This window comes from Mytilus californianus, unplaced genomic scaffold (assembly GCF_021869535.1).
Source record: "Mytilus californianus isolate M0D057914Y unplaced genomic scaffold, xbMytCali1.0.p SCAF_22, whole genome shotgun sequence".
NCBI lineage: Eukaryota > Metazoa > Mollusca > Bivalvia > Mytilida > Mytilidae > Mytilus > Mytilus californianus.
The window spans coordinates 2,401,013-2,421,156 of NW_026262671.1; the positions used below are offsets into that span (position 1 = coordinate 2,401,013).

Sequence of the window (20,144 nt, forward strand, 5' to 3'; positions counted from 1 at the left end):
TATTCATTTACTTAAACATGAATCAATCAATTATTATATTAAATGAACACGTCACCAGGCCTTTTAATTTAAAAATATATAAAATGTTGTTCAGTTATTCCGTGTCGGACTATTGGGGTGTCGGACTATTGGGGCGTCGGACAAATGAGGTGTCGGACTAATGGGGTGTCGGACTAAAGGGGCGTCGGAATAACGGGGCTGCCCCGCAGAACTAAACAACACAAATTTTGTTCACGAATACCGAAAAATCATTCAGCCCAAGTTTGTTAGAAATTGTTTTAGAGGGCAATACTTTTGAAAACATTCCACTGACGACGACGGACGCGAAGCGATAGCAATATCTAATGAGGTGAGCTTAAAAGCATTTTATACAAATAATCACTGTATCCTAAGCAACTTCTGAATATCCGTAAATGTTCCGTTTGGTCAGTTTACAGAGAACATGTCAATTAATACGGATGAGCGTAACAAGCCTCGATTTTTTTCTGTTTATATAAAAAATGTAGCTTCTATGCGAATATTTTTCATTCTTTCGTTATTGGTGGAGAAAGTCGGAGTACTCGGAGAGAGAACCACCGACCAATTAAGATAGGAAACGAACGCACTTGCTATGAGCGGGGTCCGAACTCTCAACCTCTGTGTTGACAGGCCAGTGTTTGCTGATGAAGTACATCTACACCACCATGACCACTTGGCTACCGAAGAACCTTTTATAAGTGCCTGAATATGCATGTAGTGTGTGCCGCTGGCCGTTAATTGACCATCTCTGATTTACTGTAAATTCAGGAATTATTGCGAGTTTTTTTTTTTTTATTATTTGAGAATAATGCGATCGACCGTCGATCCGCGCAATAATTTATCCTCACATTCTTACTTTCTTTTTTTTTCCTTGTCAGTTTGTGATTGATTTATCTCCCCTTGTTCACAGATCTGTTGTTTCGTTGTCTTCCAGTGATGATTTCATCTTAATTGAAATTGCGTAAGTGTGCAAAATTTAACTATTTTTAATGTTATGCCTACATTGTATAAGATCTCTTCATATTTTCCATTTCCCCAGTTTATATTTATAGACACATACAGCTATAAACTATAGTATAAATATAGACATTGTAATTTTCATCCACTTTCTGAAAGTGGTCACATGTATTTTTTAATATAAAACTGCATCTCAATTTCAATGCTTCGTGGAATTTTTACAATATAGGACATTTAAATGTTTATATTTATCGACAAAGACCATATTGGTCCCATATTGGTTTTAGTTAGGTAAGATTTTAAATATGGGACATGATCAAATCAGCGAATATAATTGTACATGTTGTATGTAAAAAATGATTTATCATAATAAAATAAAAACGTTCAATCGTATACAGCACACACCGATGACACACACATGCACACACATACACTTATTACACAACTAAACAAGTGTATATATCATTTTTAAAACTAGTGTCAAGCTATCCAGCAATTCCCATCCTGCAATTCTCTTTATAAAAAGCTATCCTGCAATTCGTCATCCTGCAATTGCGTTTGGATAACTACTTGAGCGACAATTTTATTTTTCTTTAAAATCATATTCGAAAACAATATTTATACAGAAAATCAAAGTTTTTTATATCCAATTAACAAAATTCTAAATTTAGTTTGCAGATTTCTAACTCATATTTACGGTTTTGTAATTAGCATTTACAATAAAAAAATTATGATGAAGATCCAAACAAAGTATTATCTGTTAAGTCCAGGATGTGATTCGTATTAACGCATGTTTAACCCACATTTGCGACTTTCGAAACTAATATTAAAGACTTAAAATAAAGAATTTTGATGTAAAATAATTTTTTCATGGTATACCCGACAATACAACTTCTATTTGAAACTGGGTCACCCACTTTCAAACCCATTGCCTCGGTAGTTCTTTATGTCTAGGGATTATAAACGCTGCCCTAATGAATAGCTATTGGATAGTACTACAACGTAAGGGTAAAGAATTTCTGGGGTAAGCATTCTTAAAGGTCGAAAATTTCGCCCGTATCACGGAAAAAAAGTCAAATTTGATAAAATCCGCATTGGGGTCACCCACTTGTTGAAACCCATTGCCTCGGCAGTTCTTTATGGCTAGGGATTATAGACTTTGCTTTAAAAAATAGCTATTGGATATTTCTACGCCGAGAGGGCAAAGAATTTCTGGGGTAAGCATTCCTAAAGGCCGAAAATTTCGTACGAAACATGGAAATAAAGCCAAATTCGATAAAATACGCATAGGGGGCACCCACTTTACGACCCATTGTCTCGGTAGTTCCATTTTTATGGCTAGGGATTATAGACGCTGCCCTAATGAATAGCTATTGGATAGTATTACAACGTGAGGGTAAAGAATTTCTGGGGTAAGCATTCTTAAAGGTCGAAAATTTCGCCCGTATCATGGAAAAAAAGTCAAATTTGATAAAATCCGCATTGGGGTCACCCACTTGTTCAAACCCATTGCCTCGGCAGTTCTTTATGGCTAGGGATTATAGACTTTGCTTTAATAAATAGCTATTGGATAGTTCTACGCAGAGAGGGCAAAGAATTTCTAGGGTAAGCATTCCTAAAGGCCGAAAATTTCGTACGAAACATGGAAATAAAGCCAAATTCGATAAAATACGCATTGGGGTCACCCACTTGTTCAAACCCATTGCCTCGGCAGTTCTTTATGGCTAGGGATTATAGACTTTGCTTTAATAAATAGCTATTGGATAGTTCTACGCCAAGAGGGCAAAGAATTTCTAGGGTAAGCATTCCTAAAGGCCGAAAATTTCGTACGAAACATGGAAATAAAGCCAAATTCGATAAAATACGCATTGGGGGCACCCACTTTACGACCCATTGTCTCGGTAGTTCTTTATGGCTAGGGATTATAGACGCTGCCCTAATGAATAGCTATTGGATAGTACTACAACGTGAGGGTAAAGAATTTCTGGGGTAAGCATTCTTAAAGGTCGAAAATTTCGCCCGTATCACGGAAAAAAAGTCAAATTTGATAAAATCCGCATTGGGGTCACCCACTTGTTCAAACCCATTGCCTCGGCAGTTCTTTATGGCTAGGGATTATAGACTTTGCTTTAATAAATAGCTATTGGATAGTTCTACGCCAAGAGGGCAAAGAATTTCTAGGGTAAGCATTCCTAAAGGCCGAAAATTTCGTACGAAACATGGAAATAAAGCCAAATTCGATAAAATACGCATTGCGGGCACCCACTTTACGACCCATTGTCTCGGTAGTTCTTTATAGCTAGGGATAAAATACGCATTGGGTTCAACTACAACGTGATAGTACGCCATAGGTTAAATTAATTTTATGTTTTGTTTGCTTGCCATACATTGATTACAAAAAATAAACCCACCATCTTATTATATTCAAGCGCAAGCCACTTGCACGAAAAATGCGTAGTACACTCTTTTAGTTTTGTTTCACAAGACATCTGCTATAATACAGATAATATCAGTAACTCATTTAACATAGACATATTGTTATTTGTTAGGAACTACTTTACAGGATGCCGAGAGTATGGACGGCCATTTCACAGTATGACTGTCAAAATGAATATCGTGAAAAAGTTATTAGATAACACTAGATTTAGATATACTAGTAATAGATTTTTTGGCGTAAACATCCTAAGATGCGAGCATTCGATTCTTTGAAATATAAATAATGATAATTTTTTATTGTCATATAAGTAAAATGATACTTGTGACATAAAACAAAAAATAACAACAACAAAAAATAACTGAGTTGAACACACATATATATATATATATATATATATATATAACACGCAAAAATAACTAAGAGTCCCTTGTCCTCAGACCTAAAGACTGTTTTATAAAGGAACCTGTTTTTTCACTTGGTTTGTATTCGAAGGATCTAACAGGACTACTAGTTTTTCAGTATCAGACAGATTCGGAAATATAGGATTATTTATTGCGATGTCCTGAAAAAGTTTTATACGTAATAAATTATTAATTTGACAGTAGAGGAGAAACTGGTTTTCGTCCTCTAAGGTTTTACAAGTTATACATGTTCTTTGGACTCGATGTATTTTCAGATATCTACCCTTTTCTATGAGTAAATTATGGTCACTAATTAGGGCAGCGCTTATAATCCCTAGCCATAAAGAACTACAGAGACAATGGGTCGGAAAGTGGGTTTCCCCAATGCGTATTTTATCGAATTTGGCTTTATTTCCATGTTTCGGACGACATTTTCGGCCTTTAAGAATGCTTACTCCAGAATTTCTTTACCCTCCCGCTGTAGTACTATCAAATAGCTATTTATTAGAGCAGAATCTATAATTCCTAGCCATGCAGAACTGCCAAGACAATGAGTTGGAAAGTGGATGACCCCCAATGCGTATTTTATCAAATTTGACATTTTTTTTTCGTGTTACGGACGAAATTTTCGGTCTTTTAGAATGCTTACCCCAGAAATTCTTTACCCTCACTTTGTAGTACTATCCAATAGCTATACGTTATGGCAGCGTCTATAATCCCTAGCCATAAAGAACTACAGAGACAATGGGTCGGAAAGTGGGTGACCCAAATGCGTATTTTATCGAATTTGGCTTTATTTCCATGTTTCGGACGACATTTTCGGTCTTTAAGAATGCTTACCCCAGAAATTCTTTACCCTCCCGTTGTAGTACTATCCAATAGCTATACGTTAGGGCAGCGTTTATAATCCCTACCCATAAAGATCTACCGAGACAATGGGTCGGAAAGTGGGTTTCCCCAATGCGTATTTTATCGAATTTGGCTTTATTTCCATGTTTCGGACGACATTTTCGGTCTTTAAGAATGTTAAACCCAGAAATTCTTTACCCTCCCGCTGTAGTACTATCAAATAACTATTTATAAGAGTAGAATCTATAATCCCTAGCCATACAGAACTGCCAAGGCATTGAGTTGGAAAGTGGTTGACCCCCGATGCGTATTTTATAAAACTTAATTTTTATTTTTCGTGTTACGGGCGAAATTTTCGGTCTTTAAGAATGCTTACCCCAGAAATTCTTTACCCTCACGTTGTAGTACTCTCCATTAGCTATACGTTAGGCAGTGTTTATAATCCCTAGCCATAAAGAACTACAGAGACAATGGGTTGGAAAGTGGGTTTCCCCAATGCGTATTTAATCGAATTTGGCTTTATTTCCATGCTTCGGACGACATTTTCGACCTTTAAGAATGCTTACCCCAGAAAATTATTTACCCTCCCGCTGTAGTACTATCAAATAGCTATTTATTAGAGCAGAATCTATAATGCCTAGCCATGCAGAACTGCCAAGGCAATGAGTTGGAAAGTGGATGACCCCCCAATGCATATTTTATCAAATTTGACTCTTTTTTTTCGTGTTACGGGCGACATTTTCGGTCTTTAAGAATGCTTACCGCAGAAATTCTTTACCCTCACGTTGTAGTACTATCCAATGGCTGTACTGTAGGGTAGCGTTTATAATCCCTAGCCATAAAGATCTACCGAGACAATGGGTCGGACAGTGGGTTTCCCAATTGCGTATTTTATCGAATTTGGCTTTATTTCCATGTTTCGGACGACATTTTCGGCCTTAACGAATGCTTACCCCAGAAATTCTTTACCCTCCCGCTGTAGTACTATCAAATAGCTATTTATTAGAGCAGAATCTATAATCCCTAGCCATTCAGAACTGCCAAGGCAATGAGTTTAAAAGTGGATGACCCCCAATGCGTATTTTATCAAATTTGACTTTTTTTTTCGTGTTACGGACGAAATTTTCGGTCTTTAAGAATGCTGACCCCAGACATTCATTCCCTCACTTTGTAGTAATATCCAATATTTTTACGTTAGGACAGCGTTCATAATCTCTAGCCATAAAGAACTACAGAGACAATGGGTCGGAAAGTGGGTTTCCCCAATCCGTATTTTATCGAATTTGGCTTTATTTCTATGCTTCGGACAACTTTTTCGGCCTTTAAGAATGCTTACCCAAGAAATTCTTTACCCTCCCACTGTAGTACTATGAAATAGCTATTTATTAGAGCAGAATCTATAATCGCTAGCCATACAGAACTGCCAAGGCAATGAGTTAGAAAGTGGATGACCCCAAATGCGTATTTTATCAAATTTGACTTTTTTTTTTCGTGTTACGGGCGAAATTTTCGGTCTTTAAGAATGCTTACCGCAGAAATTCTTTACCCTCACGTTGTAGTACTATCCAATGGCTGTACGTGAGGGTAGCGTTTATAATCCCTAGCCATAAAGAACTACAGAGACAATGGGTCGGAAAGTGGGTTTCCCAATTGCGTATTTTATCGAATTTGGCTTTATTTCCATGTTTCGGACGACATTTTCGGCCTTAACGAATAATTACCCCAGAAATTCTTTACCCTCCCGCTGTAGTACTATCAAATAGCTATTTATTAGAGCAGAATCTATAATCCCTAGCCATTCAGAACTGCCAAGGCAATGAGTTTAAAAGTGGATGACCCCCAATGCGTATTTTATCAAATTTGACTTTTTTTTTCGTGTTACGGACGAAATTTTCGGTCTTTAAGAATGCTTACCCCAGACATTCATTCCCTTACGTTGTAGTACTATCCAATAGCTTTACGTTAGGACAGCGTTTATAATCCCTAGCCATAAAGAACTACAGAGACAATGGGTCGGAAAGTGGGTTTCCCCAATCCGTATTTTATCGAATTTGGCTTTATTTCTATGTTTCGGACAACATTTTCGGCCTTTAAGAATGCTTACCCCAGAAATTCTTTACCCCCCCCCCCCGATGTAGTACTATTAAATAGCTATTTATTAGAGCAGAATCTATAATCCCTAGCCATACAGAACTGCCAAGGCAATGAGTTAGAAAGTGGATGACCCCAAATGCGTATTTTATCAAATTTGACTTTTTTTTTTCGTGTTACGGACGAAATTTTCGGTCTTTAAGAATGCTTACCCCAGAAATTCTTTACCCTCACGTTGTAGTTCTATCCAATAGCTATACGTTAGGGCAGCGTTTATAATCCCTAGCCATAAAAAACTACAGAGACAATGGGTCGGAAAGTGGGTTTCCCCAATGCGTATTTTATCGAATTTGGCTTTATTTCCATGTTTCGGACGACATTTTCGGCCTTTAAGAATGCTTACCCCAGAAGTTCTTTACCCTCCCGCTGTAGTACTATCCAATAGCTATTTATTAGAGCAGAATCTATAATCCCTAGCCATACAGAACTGCCAAGGCGATGAGTTAGAAAGTGGATGACCCCAAATGCGTATTTTATCAAATTTGACTTTTTTTTCGTGTTACGGACGAAATTTTCGGTCTTTAAGAATGCTTACCCCAGAAATTATTTACCCTCACGTTGTAGTTCTATCCAATAGCTATACGTTAGGGCAGCGTTTATAATCCCTAGCCATAAAGAACTACAGAGACAATGGGTCGGAAAGTGGGTTTCCCCAATGCGTATTTTATCGAATTTGGCTTTATTTCCATGTTTCGGACGACATTTTCGGCCTTTAAGAATGCTTACCCCAGAAATTCTTTACCCTCCCGCTGTAGTACTATCTAATAGCTATTTTTTAGGGCAGTCTCTATAATCCCTAGCCACAGAACTGTCGAGGCAATGGGTCGGAAACGTGAGTTATGAAGTTTCAAATAGAAGTTATATTGTCGGTTTACCATGAAAAAATTTATTTTATATCAAATTCTACATTTTTAGTCGTTAATATGAGTTTTTGAAAATTGCAAATGTGGATAAAACATGCGTAAATACGAATCACATCCTGGACTTAACAGATAATACTTTGTTTGAATCGTCATCATGATTTTATTTATTGTAAATGGTAATTACAAAACCGTAAATATGAGTTAGAAATCTTCAAACTAAAGTTAGAATTTTGTTATGGGATATAAAAATCTTTGATTTTCTATATAAATCTTGTTTTCGAACAAAAAAGTCAAAAACTATGATTTTAAAGAAAAATAAAATGGTCGCCCAAGTAGTTTTCCAAACGCAATTGCAGGATGACGATTTGCAGGATAGCTTTTTATAAAAAGAATTGCAGGATGAGAATTGCTGGATAGCTTGACACTAGTATTTTTAAAGCTCTAAATCGCACCAGCCTATACATAAAACAGCTACACTTACATAGAAGTCTTATCATTTATCAGCAAACAGTTCAGGTTTTGGTAAAAAGACGAGATAGTACAGCTTTTGATATTGCCATACGAAAACAGTTATAAGGTATCAACATTTGATGACAGAAACATGAGAAATTATAGCTAGATATAAGTAGCATGCTTAGTTACATGACGTTGTTGCCTAATATTTAGAAAGCGTCTCTAGTATGTGAATTAATGCCATATACATTGGTGATGTTATCCAATCAAATGTAACTTACAAACGATGTTGCATTAGAATTTTGAGTATCAAATCCTGTCCATAATCTTGAAAATAATAGGCAGTAAGATCAAAGGGAAAATGTACAAATTGCCGATAAATACATCATTACCTAGTTAGAATCAGATACATGTAATAACCAATTATTTCATATGTAAAAAAAAATCCTATAATTTCCTTCCTCTTCATTGGTCAACAATGGATATTTTCAATGATGCAGCACAAAAATGGATAAAATTTAATAACTAACTACAATAAAAGAAAATATGAATATCTTTCTAACGATCTGTAGTAATGCCTCATCATGCAAAAGTGCTATGTCATGTTTTTTCTACAGCACCAATCAACACTAAATGAGCTATCCATTTGTCACCTAACATAGATAGAAGTATTATTGAATGTGGAAACTATATCAGGGAAAAAAATGCACCAGCAACTTGTCATTAAATTTTAAAAAGAAGATTTTATGAATGGAAATTCCAAAACTAAATGTTATTAATAGGACAATTATTCTCACAGGGTTCAAGCCTCATCCAGTGTTAGGAATTTGTCTGTCAAGAATGAGGTTAAATCGTTTTTAGGCCAAAGAACAGATGGGACAGAAATAAAGAAAGCTACATTAATAAAGGCTGAAAGATCAGAAAACAGAAAAGTGGTTATAAGGGAGATAACTGATGATGAAATTCTGAATGCAGCTTTAGTTTACAGCATTGAGACTAGCAGTAAATTAGTAATGACATCATATCATGCTGTAAAATGCCAGAATGGGGAAGTAATTAACCAGGGTAACCCTGTCTACTGCCAAGATGAAAATGACAGTGCTAAGGTAATAAAAATAAGGAGATGAGACTGAGTGATATGATATGTATGTTTTATACAGATATTAATACTGTTAATTCAGAAATTATTGTGATGTTGTTTTTTTTTTATCAATTCATAAAATGTGTAAGTACAAATTTCACAATAATAATATCTTGCATTTACATTTCAGTAGTGAATTTTCCTTCATAAAATTTTTGCAATCACTTTAATTATTTCTCAAATTTTGATAAAGGTCAAGGATTTGCAATAACAAATGCATGCAATAATATTCTGTTATTATATGACTATAAATTTTCTCTTTTCTCATTGGCTAAAAGCATATAAAATCCTCTGTGATAAAACGTTTTATTCACCGAGGCAAAAAACACGAGAGGTTGATATAAGATTTGGAACAGCGTCAGTGTACCTTAATATAGATATTCCAAGGCAACGTCAATGACGTAGTTTTATGTCTTCAAGTAAATTCCAGTTTTTTTTCTTTTCTTCTTGTTTTCAATGTATTTTTTCTCTTCTAGATTTTCGTGCATTTGTTTTTAATAAACTTTATTGAATATTTCAACTTATGAAAATTAGCAACTGCAAAAGTACATGAAATATTTAGTATAAAAACAAGGAGCAGTTTAAACATTATCTTGAGCAAATACTTGAAAATTGGAGAAGAATAAAAAGTCATAAAATAAAACAATTGTTGACTTTTGATTTCAGTTGGCCTCGGTGAATATCATATCTCTGGGGTTGATAAATCATTGTATCAACTTAATCAAAAGTCAATACTTGTATAATATTACAGAAAAATGAAATGTCGGTGTATACATCAATGAATCAATGAAACATATTGTAACAAGAAATGTATACTCAGGTAAAACTGAATTTCAGTGTGTCAATAAACTGTAAAATTTCAAATCTGAATACATTTGGATACTTTGGGAATATTCTACACAGACAGCAGGGAGAATACTTACACCATTACATTTTCAGTGCTTGTTGATAAAATAAAACACCTTTCCTAAAACTTTTGTACATAACAATCATCTGAATTATTTAAAAACAGTATATTTTTTTCACCTTTAAAAATGTGTGTTACCTAGTAATTGTGAAATCGAATTGTTGGTTATGATACAGATATAGCATTAGTATGTTTTGATATCATGTAATTTTTTTTGTTACAGATATATATTGGTCTTTTTAATGAGGGGTACCATATCAAAGGAGATCAGGAAATATTCCAAATTGTGAAGGTACAACTATTTGAAATACTTTCAATGGATGAAAGGATGGGATTTCAAGCTGTAAAACTGAAATTATCAAATAACTTCAAATTTATTAAAGTAGAGAATGTATTGCAAAAAATATGCATTATACATGACTGTTTGTCTGGTGGAAGCCACAAGAAAGAGTGTGTTCAGACAGTAATTTTTGAGCAGGCGAAAACAGATATAAAAAAATTAATTGGGTATCACTCTCCTTTTAATATGATCTATTATTTGAACAAGTTTAGATTTTCACATGATGTTAAAATATGTTAAGGTAGATTGGGTGTCTTCCTCTATCTTGGATTGTTAAAAATCAGAAAAAAAATTAGCCCAGCAAGACTTTATTATATTTTGTTATATGCACATCTTATAGGGGATGATATTTTATTTGCAAGACTTTGCTTGTTTTTATGAAGAACACTATGTGTTTTATATGATATCAGATAAATGATTTCACAAAAAACAGAATATTTTATGGTTTGATTCAAGTTTAGCCCAACTTTGTAATTTAAGTGGAGATAAATAAGATAATCTGAAAAATTTTCTAAACCTGAAGCTTGAAAAAATGTAAGTGACCCACATTTTTTATTATATTTATTCAAAAAGGAATGACAATAAAAAATGTATTGACAAAATAGTAAAAATTCTATTGTGTTTTTTTTTTTGGTAAAGAGAACCCTGATCTACCTTAACTGATTATATATTTGTCAATTTTACAAGTAGACTGTATAGATCTCTGATTTTAACTTTTTTGTTTAATTTCGTGTTTTTAATACTTTTCTTAGACTATTAAAATACTCTTGTCAACTAAAATCAAAGCTTAACGGATAGTGTATTACGGGTTTAATTGGCTAAATCAAGATGTCCTCTTTATGACGAATTTAGAAAACATTTATATTATGTTGCTGACACTTTAACTCAAAATCTAATACTTAAAATGACATCAAAAAATTAGTGTTTTTATTCTCAGATGTAAATATGATACATGTGTGTTCCAAAATCCAGTTATTTAATTTTAAGTAGACATTTTATTTCGTGTAAATTGTACTTTATTCCATATGTTATATCAATGCATTTTAATTCTGTATAGAATGTTCTCATTTATAATATAGATTGTACTTGTTGAGATATGAGACTTTAGTAAACCATGGAAAGGAATTGTTACAAATTATTAGAAATCATTACTTAATGTCGGTTTTATGAATCCTGCAATTATTCTATTCAGGATGAAAGTGCACCCTCTTTTCTTTTGCAAGCAGAAGCAACATAGTGTCCCATTTTAAAAATAATTAAAAAGTAATTTTAATTGAACAGCCTTATGACTGATATTCATGAATTATTGCGTATAAATGTTTAATGGTGGACAATGATAAAAGTGTATTGTGAGGTGTAGATTTTATTACTATATACCACTTTTGGTATGCATATATTTAAGAAAAGTGTTTATACATTTATTACACTTCATGAGACTTACAAATTTAAATTTGAAAAAACTGCATATTCTTTGTGAGTCTACCTGTATGCAATGCTTATGTTAATTAAGAATACAAACATTTTTTTTTTCATTATGGCTGAACTAAATACTTGCAAAATGTACAGGGATGAAATGTAATTATTTATTTGGAGATGTTTTATTGCTGAATTGACAGTCTTTAAACATAGTGGAATTTGAGTATTTTTGTATTATTATTACACCTTGTAGATGTTTTATTCACCTGTAATGATCATATCAGAAAACTATATAACAACATTTTGAGTAAACAATTCTTACTTTATTATGGGATTTTTAACACTTTTGAAGTTGTACCATTAACACATCATGCAAATGCTTTTCTATGACACCAAACTCTCATTTTGTGAAATCTACAAATTGTGATTATTTATTGCCTTTTATGGCATGACATTCAGACATTTTTTTTTATATGAAAGCTTAGTCACATCTTAGGTGTAAGTTACCTGAAAGGCTTTTATATAGTATTCATATTTTTATAACATATTTTCAAAAACAGAAATGTACATTAACAAACTTTGACTGCAATTATTAATAGGAAATTACAAATGCTAAATGAAATCCCTGGAACTTGGTGTATTTTTTTTTTGATTTATGAAAATAACATGTTTATTTGGTCACCCAAAATTATGGTTGAATAGTTAATTTGGAATATTTCAAAATAAATATTAGTTCATAGTTTCAGTGAATTTGAGGTTTGATAGTTTTTACAGGTAAATAAAAAAGTAATATATAGTTGAATATTTTGTATTGTAAAATTCTGCAAATGAATTACTTATTTTCTTACAATGATTATCATAATTAACATTTTTAAACCATAATTCTATATGCAATTTATTGTCATTGAAGTAAAATATTGTAAAGAAAGAGTTGAAGAACAATTAAAGTTTTACAGTCTGAATCATCAAAAATGTTCATTATTGTTCTTCCTAAATTTAAGATGAAATATTGCTGGTTAAAAATTTATTATGTCTAGTGATTCTGTTAGGGGGTCACAAAATCTGCTTTTCATTGTTAACCATTTTCAGGTTCACCCTGAGACAAACATTTTGTAGTCAATCGGTAAAAAAAATCTTAGATGAAGCAATATGCTATAAAATTGCCACATAATGATGGTCAAGAATGATTTTATTTATTAAAAGGTTTGAATCTTAGTATATAAACATCAAATTGGAATTTTAATTGAAAATTTCTCTGACAATTACATACATTCCAACATCATGCCTTAAGTTGCTAGTAAGTTTACACCCAAAATCATTATTTAGACATGACTGAAGCATTGTTTAATAAACATAGGTTATTTGTTCATTTGCAATATGTTATAACACACATGTTGAAATACATGCAAAAAACAGAACCCATAATCATCAAATTGAAGTAAGTACAGAAATTACATAAATTGAGCATATTTGACGCATGACTAACGCAAGAATTAGCCTTCATGCGTTTATCATGCGTTTACAATTATGCGATACACGCATGTAACAAAACGTGCGAAAAGCGCATGTGAAGATCATGCGTTTAACCATTAGTTCAAAAAACGCACAATTTACGCATGATTCACACATGATTTACGCCTGTAATAGCCTTCATGCGTAAATCATGCGTTTAAAAAAGTATGCGATACACGCATGTGAAATACGTGCGAAAACCGCACGTGAGGATCATGCGATTTACGCATACTTTATATATCGCATGATTTACGCATGATTCACGCATGACTTTCGCATGTATTGGCCTTCGTGCGTATATCATGCGTGGCACTTTTGCCTGTGTAATGAACATAGTTGATATTCGTATTCAACATTTTAAATTTTACAGACGCCATCACGAGTTGGTTGACCGTTATGGAATAACCGTTTCACAGATGATATCGGATATGTTCCTTATGTCGTAACTACAATACCCTTTCCTTTTCACGAATGTGACCTACCGAATTAGACTATTTACCGGATTTGTAATAACATAAGCAACACGACGGGTGCCACATGTGGAGCAGGATCTGCTTACCCTTCCGGAGCACCTGAGATCACCCCCAGTTTTTGGTGGGGTTCGTGTTGCTTAGTCTTTAGTTTTTCTATGTTGTGTCATCTGTACTATTATTTGTCTGTTTGTCTTTTTTATTTTTGGCCATGGTGTTGTCAGTTTGTTTTCGATCTATGAGTTTGACTGTCCCTCTGGTATTTTTCGTCCCTCTTTTTTTAACGAACATTTCACTCCCAACAACAACCATAATAGCCCTATTTCTCGTATCAAACTTAAGCTAAAAGAACTCGCCAAGGAATTTGATTTTGTCCCGGCTGATAAGGCTGCTAATAATATCATTATTGTTTGACGTAAAACTTACAAGTACACTTGGTACAATCAAAAACCTGATAATAAATTGTTCAAATAAGGCTTTTGAAAATAGTGGAATTATTTACTTTTGGAGTGTCAAAAATTCGTTGGAAGTACTTGATAAATTGCATGCTTATATTGGTGATTTCGAATCTGTTCAAAGTTTTGATTTTTCTACTCTATACACCACTTTGCCTCATAATCTTATTAAGAAAAAATTCACACACCTAATTCAATGGGTATTTAAAAAGTCAGAATGCAAATATATATGTTCAAATTCTTTTAGGTCAATGTTTAGTAACGACAAACAAAATAACTATGTCAATTAGACCTGCTTTGATACTATAACTGTCCTTGAGTTTTCACTAGATAATATTTCTGTTAGCTATGGAGATTCTTTATATCGTCAAGTTATGGGTATTCCCTTGGGGACTATCTGTGCACCACTTATTGCGGAACTGTTTCTGTATTGTTATGAGTTAAATTTTTGACTAAAATTAGCAAAGACCCATCGAAACGATATCTGATAAAAAAATTTAATAACACTTTTAGATATTTGGATGATATATTGGCTCTCAATAATGGCGACTTCAGTATGTACACTAAAGAGATATATGCTGCTGAACTAACTTGAAATAAAGCTAATACTAACAATGAACACTGCCCTTTCCTGGATCTTGATATCTATATCTTTAACGGGAAGCTTAATACCAAAATTTATGATAAAAGAGATGATTTTTCATTTCCTATTGTTAATTATCCATTTCTAGATGGTGATGTGACCTTGTCACAATCTTATGGTGTTTATATATCTCAACTTGTTCGATCGCTCGTGTATGTAACAAAGTATTTGAATTAAACGAAAGAAATCTCTGTATTACTGAAAAATTATTACACCAGGGTTTTCGATATCACAAACTAGTCAAAACATTTACTAAAAAAAGCTAACCAAACCTTTAAGCAGACTTATTCAGGAGGGATATTGTTATGATACTGTTGTCAGTTCATTAAAGATGGCATACTTTGGTATTAATATTGATTCACTCACAGGGTCTTTGCATCTGAAATAAACACATTTATTCTAAACCCAGTTGTTGGCATGATACAGGTTATGTTCTTCTCGTATATTTTACGATGGTATGATTCTAAACCCCTAACGGGAGGGATTGTGCTTGATTTTCATATGATGAAGACATAATCTTTCAATCAGTTTAATAGAGGTCTGGAGCTGGCATGTCAGTATCTGCTAGTAGTCCCTTGTTAGTTTATGTATCGTTGTTATTTTGTTTAGTTTCTTCTGTTACCTTTTCTGACATCGGACTCGGACTTCTTCTAAACTGTGTTTTACTGTGCGTATTACTGTGTGTTTGTTTATTCTACATTGGCTAGAGGTATAGGGGGAGGGTTGAGATCTCACAAAACATGTTTAACCCCGCCGCATTGTTGCGCCTGTCCCAAGTCAGGAGCCTCTGACCTTTGTTAGTCTTGTATGTTTTTTAATTTTAGTTCATTTATATGTTTTGGAGTTTAGTGTGATGTCCATTTTCATTAAACTAGTACACATTTTGTTGAGGGGCCAGCTGAAGCCCGCCTCCGGGTGCGGGATTTTTTCGCTGTGTTAAAGACCCATTGGTGGCCGTCAGCTGTTTTCTGCTGTTTGGTCGGGTTGTTGTCTCTTTGACACATTCCCCATTTCCATTCTCAGTTTTATAATAACTGTTAGGCTATATTTTGAAAATAATCACCACCGTCAACGTTTGATACCAACACCCCATAGACTATCGTTCGTAAATGATCGCCACCCATCAAAATCTAATATCAATAACCCATACCATTAATTCTACAAAAGCCCTAATTCATTCTTTATACACAACAGACCACATGTATGTTTGTTTGATTAGTAGAATAGGCTTTGTTGCCAATTCCAAAATTGACACAGTAGCCTTGTATTTAGAAATCCATTGTTTAGTTACTACCCTTAGGAAACACATTAATGTTCCTTGACAATGAAAGACTGGCATGTATTAAATTACTTGTGTAACTAAATGTTTGAAGACGATTAAATGAATAAACATAACTTGTATAAGTGTAACTCCTAATTGCATGTGCAGCCACCAATTTTGTTTGGTCTAGGGCCAGTCTATAATTGTAAAAAGGAAACAATATGTGTTAAGTTTAAACTAGAATCCAATAGGTTATTTACAAAAATACAATTAATTTGACAATACCTGGACAAATAACATGAATAAGAAGAGATACTGCAGTCAATGTTTATACTAAATTTAATGTAACATTTGAGTGCGCTTCCCGGAGATAGCAGTTCAGTTAACAAGATCCAGCAACTTGAACTGTATCGTAAATTCCCAATTATAAAAAAACTTTAAACTAATCTCTCAATGTTTCTCATGTTTTTTTTTAAAACAAGTACAAAATTGTTGACACAGAAATATGTCTCACCTGTATGAAAGTTGATAGAAGTATGTAAAGTTCTGAAAATTAGAATAGCAATACTTCACCATGTAATTATGCAAGTCTAAAAGTCTATGAAACATGACTGAAAGTAAAGGGGAAATAATCTTCATGTAAATAAGATATGCAATATTAATACATCTGAATAGCAAATATCATTTACTTATCATAATTAGTTCCCCTACCACTGACATAACTATCAAAAACTTCAAAATGTAAACTATGCAAAGGTTTTAACGTCAGTAGACCATGAATGAGGGCGGTGCTGATTAACCCTACCACATTTGAACTCTGGTTTATAGTTTTCTCATTTGAAAATTATACCACACCTCATTATTTCTATATGAAAGTACGTACTCAAGCTTACGCCAGAAGTCAAATTATTTGCTTAAAAAAGAAAATTAGGATTATTGTAAAATAGTCCATATATCACTTCTGCACTCGTGATAAGTCAATCGTTGGAAAAGAGTCGTCATTGTTTTTCATCTTTTTCCAATTTCAACAAATCTGAAACGGGTACTGTATGTCACCGTAAATTAATTTCATTACATTTTGTAGATTGTAAAAGAGATCTTTATAGTTGAAATAATTCTGAAAGCATTTCCTTGCGTTTTGTATTTTTAGTGCAGACTCATGAGGATAACCATTTGATTTTTCTATTTGTTATATCAGCATTTAAATTTGTTGATTTATAATATCACAGTTTTGGTCTCTGTTCTGTATTTTCAACATTTAAATTACACAAGGGTAGAAGGATCAGACGTATAGAATTACAAACAATTTGACTTACAAACAATATTGAAGATATGTTAAATACCTAATGATACCAAGTGGCATTTGTATCTACCCAAGCGAACATATAGTTTAAACAAGACAAATACTCTGTGTATCGATCATTTAATAACAAGACACCCTGAAGTGTTACTCGGAATTATTTGAGAGACTTTAAATATTCAAAATGGTTTTGAAAATTCTGATTTTTTGACGTGTAGTTTAGATATTAAACTCGGAGAGTTATCAAACAATTTCAAGATTTGCTACTTACAACTCCGAATTGCTAGCTGGTATTCTATGCCGTGAGGTAAGTTGTTTTTTTCTTTTCATGTATTGTAAATAATTTGTAAATATGAATAAGAGTGACAGAAGGGTATATTAGTTTTGTCCCTTAAGCTTAAAACAAGGACATTTACTTAATCGGGAGAAACGGATTCATGAAAGTAGTGTTGATAGATTGTCTCAGACAAAAACAACTGTTACATGGTAGGCTGTTTAGGAATATGATTTGATAGCTTTGATTCTTTCAAACAGATTAATTGCTACAAAACTCCTGCTTACTAGAGGGTGTTTGATATTTCCGTTATTTGTATTTTCAAAGTTTTGCATTTTCAACAAATGAAATACATGTAGTATATTCTAATGGTGAAATAAATAACCTCAATTAGGTTATTCCTTTTGTCATTGATTTAAGTTGCTTGATCTTAAACACATTGGTGTGCTCTTTTTAGAAGGTCTTTGTTGTGTTTCTAGATATTTTGTTCTTTTTTTAATTTATTGTTTAATTATTTCGTTGCTTTATACTCATATCTGTAGATTGAAGATTGTTGCCCATGCACAGTAATGAATAGTCAAAAAAACACTAAATATGTAAGGCTATCATATTGTAACACACAAATGGTATATGACATAGTACGCGTATCCACTCATCATGCTCATGTTGTTAAAAGGGAGTAAAGGAGAATCATTAATTTCCATAATTTAGAATTGGCTTCCATATTGTGAATATATTTTGATACACAATATGTTTGTCAGATAACCTGATCATAAAAACTGTCAAGAACTGATGATATCAAAGTTTGTATGGTTCACTAGTTTCCCGACAGTACCTGTTCGTTTTAAGGAATACTTTTGACCCTTTTGTTTACATCTATATATGTTTAGATGTATAACGTTTCTGTTTCAATCTTTTTCAAATAGATATTTATATCAAAGCGCACAAATATTTCTGGAATGTTGTTTGTCTACTTTTCTTTTAATGACGAGTTCGTCTGTCTCTGTAGAACTTGGAGATTATTATTTTTTTGGCTGCTTACTTATCTTCTTATAATTCTTTTGGCTTTTGCTTTGTATTACGTAAACACTACAACAAAATAGTCTGGACATCAGTATTTACATAATTTAGATTGACCATTCCCTTTAAGAAAAATGAGTACATACATGTCACCCTCCCGTCCCATGCGTCCCCTTTATAAACTTTTGTTGTGATCTTCAGTGCATATTCTAATTGAATCATATAAGAACAATATACGATAAGCTTACGTATATTGTTTGAATTCAAAAGATATTTTAAATACGATACTTTATGAACAAAGGCTCCCTTAAAAAACATCGATAGAAATACCACCTGGTGTTTCCTTAATTAATTCAAGCTTGTCAAAGTCTAACATCTAAACTTTACAATAAAAGTCTAGTATGTTCACAAGAGTAATCTTTAAATCTGTTTCTTTTGTTTTGGAAGGTATTTTGATAACAAAGATTTGTGAGGCGTTTAAAACATATTCAAGAGACAAAACTGTGTGTCTTTAGTAATTTTTATAGTATCTCTCTGAGATATCTGTTTAGATTGTCTGTGAGAATAAGTTTGAACAAAGGTTTAAATTGTGTCCGTGTAGTATTTTAACAATTCAAAAATTAATATTTCAAAAGATTTTTTAATCTTTTACATTTTTGAACTATAGACCTAAAACGTCAACTATTTAAAAAATTTACGTTTAAATGAGATTAGTGTAATTTATCATACTCTACCCTCTCCGCCCCGCTTTCTGAAAAGAGGATCGTCGAGAACGTTAAAATTCCTTAATTTATCAATCGATATTGGATAAATCTGGTAATCCACGAGTAACTATGTAAGAATCTGTTTTTCTAGTGATTATCAAATAACTTTTTTAAAAATGAAAATCCCCTTCGAGTGCTTTCGATATTCTTGATTTTCGCGTCATATAATTACGAATTTGATGCACAAAAACATGATTTATGCAACTCTGGATAACATGAAAACAAGAAGACCGACTCAAGCATGAACTTTGCATTTATTTATTCATGTATTCGTATGTAATAGTAAACAACTTCAACAACACTATTTGCAGGTCGAACTGTTTCAGCTGTGTAAACGTTTTATAAAGTTGTGAACTTCTCTAACACATGTCAGCATATTTCTATTCATCTCGAGAACTGATTAAGGTTTTGACCTTTTAACACAGTCAACCATCTACTGAGATAATGAGTAACCAATAGATGGTTATCTTTAAAAACACATACATATCCACAAAGAATTAAATTGCCAAAGA

The 20,144-nt window shown here is 33.1% G+C and overlaps 2 long non-coding RNA genes across 2 annotated transcripts in view; both read left to right on the plus strand.

The window, feature by feature from the left end:
- The first annotated feature begins 922 nt into the window (after positions 1-922).
- LOC127732105 (uncharacterized) lies at positions 923-13,164 on the plus strand. Its single transcript, XR_007996057.1, has 3 exons — positions 923-979; positions 8,929-9,235; positions 10,401-13,164. It is a non-coding gene; the product is annotated as an uncharacterized LOC127732105 (long non-coding RNA).
- Positions 13,165-17,654: 4,490 nt separating this feature from the next.
- Positions 17,655-20,144, plus strand: part of LOC127732111 (uncharacterized) — a 38,840-nt gene continuing 36,350 nt past the window's right edge. Inside the window, exon 1 of the long non-coding RNA XR_007996064.1 lies at positions 17,655-17,881. This is a non-coding gene — a long non-coding RNA (uncharacterized LOC127732111). The remainder of the gene's footprint in view (positions 17,882-20,144) is intronic.